Raw genomic sequence first — 4,667 nt, 5'->3', positions numbered from 1 at the left:
AAAGGCTAAATGTCCCATATCAGGTCTCCACCTGCACCTGTTCATACAATCTTATTTATGCTCTTAAAACTGATCTGGGATCAGCAGTTCGACTTTGACAAACTAAATATTGGCCATTATTTATATGCCCTTACATTCCATACCTCTTCTGCATTTCCTGTACTTGTGCAACGTGAGCAAGCGGCTGGCGTTCTTTTTTGTATTTATTCTCTATCATGCCGTGCCTCCTTAAAATAGAGAGGAGAAATGTCATGATTGATTATTGGGACCAAGGTCAGAGGAGCAGTGTGAGAAGAAAACAATTCAAACTAGCACATTATGGTTTGGGTAGGCACAATGGTGTAAAGAGATTATTAGTATGAAGTAATGTGAGTAGGAACACTGAATAATTCTTACATAGCCCTTCCCTGTCTGGTCTCTCAACAAGGGGTACTTTTGAATAAGAGCTTTGCACAGATTGAGAAGGAGAGTATGGAGACAGGCTCAGGCTCACACACACAATGATGAGATGGTGAGAGTATCATGGGTTTAAATAAGGAATAACATTTGTCAATATTGAATCTAGCTAGCTAACTTTAGCTAAAACGTACCAACACTTATACAACAACTACAAGCTAAATTTATTTGTATTTTTATGTAAGCCAGGGCGGGATCAGTCAGCTGCGGCTTCCCGCATACGCAATTCATTTGCAGTCTGGACGTGGAGGGGTGAACATCTCCTGCTCTGACTGCAGCTGGGAGGGACTGCTGCGCGAGGACTGGGCCGCCTGTGAGTGCTTTGGGACAGGGGTGGGGCCCACTGCAGCACCCGCGGCTCGTTGAGAAGAGTAAGAAGATATGTGCTTTCATGTCAGAGTCTCCAAAAGTCTCCAACAACACCAGTAAAAGTCCCTAGATTTGTCGGTAGTCGCTTTTTTTGAAAATGTGTCGCTAGAGGGGTCTGAATACTCACTAAATATAGCGACAAAGTCGCTAAGTTGGCAACACTGAGCGCTTCAGGCTTCCTCTTTTGAGCAACGTTCTCAATTTTAATTATATGCACAAGTCCACTGCTGGCTCCAAAACAAACTCCTCTTTTGAAAAGGGTTCTTCAAAGCACCCCTTAAGTCTATCTACAAAGGTTCAGAAACGAACTAATGGCAGAGTAAAGGTTCTAAATTAACCTTAAGTTATTCTGAAGGATCCTGCAGCGAAACCTTTTATTTTTAGAGTGTAGATGTATTTACAAGTCTTGGATGTCCAATGGTGAAAGTGCAAGAAGATTGACCAAATATGCATGGGAAATAGCCCAAAAGATATAGCCTATGCATCTTGCAGGCTATCTGAAGGGACACAGGTAGAGGGAAAAACTGCACAGCCCCCCCCCCACTCCACTACATTCCTAAAGAAAATAATGTTATTTTTACTACATACATTTTCCCTAACACCTGAAATTACTCATTACATTTAGAATGCTCAGGCAGAACAGAATTATGGCACCTATCAATATAACGTAACCTCTACTACCTCTGATCTGGCGGACTCACGAAACACAACTACTGTGTTTCTAAATGATGTGTGGTCAAAAATCGTTCCATCTGGCTTGCTTAATATAAGGAATTTGATTAGTTACTTTTACTTTGTACTTCTCAAGTATGACAAATAACTTTTTTTACTACTACATTTAAAACCAGATACTTTTAAGACTTTTACTCAAGTAGTATTTTACTGGGTAACTTTCACTTTTACTTGAGTCATTTTCTGTTAAGGTATCTTTTACTCAAGTATGACATTTGAGTACTTTTTCCACCACTGTTAGTACATTGAGCAATCATTTTCTCTTACAGGCCATGTAGCCTACAGTCGTGGCCAAAGGTTTTGAGAATGACACTATTATTAATTTTCACAAAGGCTGCCGCCTCAGTTTGTATGATGGCAATTTGCATATACACCAGAATGTTATGAATTGCAATTAATTGCAAAGTCCCTTTTTTGCCATGCAAATTAACTGAATCCCAAAAAACATTTCCACTGCATTTTGGCCCTGCCACAAAAGGACCAGCTGGCATCATGTCAGTGATTCTCTTTTGAACACAGGTGTGAGTGTTGTTGAGGACAAGGCTGGAGATCACTCTCTCATGCTGATTGAGTTCGAATAACAGACTGGAAGCTTCAAAAGGAGGTGGTGCTAGGAATTATTGTTCTTCCTCTGTCAACCATGGTTACCTGCAAGGAAACACGTGCTGTCATCATTGCTTTGCTCAAAAAGGGCTTCACAGGCAAGGATATTGCTGCCAGTAAGATTGCACCTAAATCAACCATTTATCGGATCACCAAGAACTTCAAGGAGAGCGGTTCAATTGTTGTGAAGAAGGCTTCAGGGTGCCTAAGAAAGTCCAGCAAGCGCCAGGACCGTCTCCTAAAGTTGATTCAGCTGCGGGATCGGGGAAGCACCAGTACAGAGCTTGCTCAGGAATGGCAGCAGGCAGGTGTGAGTGCATCTGCACGCACAGTGAGACAAAGACTTTTGGAGGATGGCCTGGTGTCAAGAAGGGCAGCAAAGAAGCCACTTCTCTCCAGGAAAAACATCAGGAACAGAATGATATTCTGCAAAAGGTTCAGGGATTGGACTACTGAGGACTGGGGTAAAGTCATTTTCTCTGATGAATCCCCTTTCCAATTGTTTGGGGCATACGGAAAAAAGCTTGTCCGGAGAAGACAAGGTGAGCGCTACCATCAGTCTTGTGTCATGCCAACAGTAAAGCATCCTGAGACCATTCATGTGTGGGGTTGCTTCTCAGCCAAGGGAGTGGGCTCACTCACAATTTTGCCTAAGAACACAGCCATGAATAAATAATGGTACCAACACATCCTCTGAGAGCAACTTCTCCCAACCATCCAGGAACAGTTTAGTGACGAACAATGCCTTTTCCAGCATGATGGAGCATCTTGCTATAAGGCAAAAGTGATAACTAAGTGGCTCGGAGAACAAAACATTGATAATTTGGGTCCATGGCCAGGAAACTCCCCAGACCTAAATCCCACTGAGAACTTGTGGTCAATCCTCAAGAGGCAGGTGGACAATCAAAACCCAACAAATTCTGACAAACTCCAAGCATTGATTATGCAAGAATGGGCTGCTATCAGTCAGGATGTGGCCCAGAAGTTAATTGACAGCATGCCAGGGCGGATTGCAGAGGTCTTGAAAAGAAGGGTCAACACTGAAAATATGGACTCTTTGCATCAACTTCATGTATTTGTCCATAAAAGTATTTGACACTTATGAAATGCTTGTAATTATACTTCAGTATTCCACAGTAACAACTGACAAACATATCTAAAGACAGTGAGGCAGCAGACTTTGTGAAAATTTATATTTGTGTCATTCTCAAAACCTTTGGCCACGACTGTATTTCTATGCGTGCTGGGGCCCATGACGTCCTATTATGCACAACCAGAATGACAGGGGCAGGACACATGGAGCTTTCAAGACAACTGGGGACTCAGGGAAAAAACGAGGTCAAATCAATGCATCAGTGATCTGCAAATCAGAAAGTCGGAGGACTAGAAAGAGGCCCGAGTTCCCGACTTTGAATTCAGATTTGGATGACCGTTCCAAACGTTTTTTTCCCCCCCAAGTTTTCTTTCGAGTTCCCAGTTGTCTGGGAAGACAGTAGGCTAAGTTAGAAGAGGGAAAGGGACCAAATTATTAGGGTGAGGCACACAGGCTACTAACAGCGTACTACACAACATACACTTAGTATTACCTTCTTAGCTGCAGTATACATATCTCCTTGGCATATAACATCATTTATGCAGCAGCATACAAGACATTTTTGGACTCACGTTGTTGTGCAGTGCTCACTTGAACAGGAAGGCAGCACGGTGGTCCTTTGTGGGCAAATGTTGTCATCAAACTTTGTCATGAAAGTCTGGCATTTTCAGGATTTATGGTGCTTTCAAGACAAGTGGGAACTTGGAAAAAAACAAAGACGGACCATGACGTCAGTGATCTTCAGGTTGGAGCTCTAGGAAGAGGCCCGAGTTCCCAATTTGGAATTCCGAGTTGGATGACTGTTCAAAACGAATTTTCCCAGTCGGAGCTAGTTTTTTTCTGAGTTCCCAGTTGTCTTGAACTCACAGAAGTCTGAGATTTCCCAGTTACGAGTTTCCAGTTCTTTTGAACACAGCAGAAGTCATGCTGGATTTATAGCATGGCCTATGTATTCAACCTTTTCCAGCCCATGGTGTTGAATGTTTATCCTTTTAAGCTTGGAAAAGAGACCCTTAAACGCAGACTTGGACCACACACCCACTCCACTGAATAGCAGGCTAGTGATTGCTTTGCAGCGCTTGCAGTTAGCCACAGATTCCTTCCAAGCCACTCAAAGTTGAATTTGCGCTTTCCAATTTGTTGTGTAATGTTTATGTCCAATGGCCAATGAGGACCGATACGTTTTATCTATAATTTATTTTCATATGACAAGGAATGAAAAGGAGATGATGACCACTAGCCTCCTAGCTAAGATTCTGAAAGTATGATGTTGACATGATCAATCCAATCAAAGCTACTGTAGATATAATGTGATTTGACATTATTTTATCTGTGGCCAATGACCTTGAGCCTTCTTGGATGGGCACTTCTAATGTAACTCTATGGTAGCACCCGAGGGGCTTTCATTTTCGAG

This window comes from Oncorhynchus mykiss, chromosome 11 (genome assembly GCF_013265735.2).
Source record: "Oncorhynchus mykiss isolate Arlee chromosome 11, USDA_OmykA_1.1, whole genome shotgun sequence".
Lineage (NCBI taxonomy): Eukaryota > Metazoa > Chordata > Actinopteri > Salmoniformes > Salmonidae > Oncorhynchus > Oncorhynchus mykiss.
Note: the sequence above shows the minus strand (reverse complement) of the source record.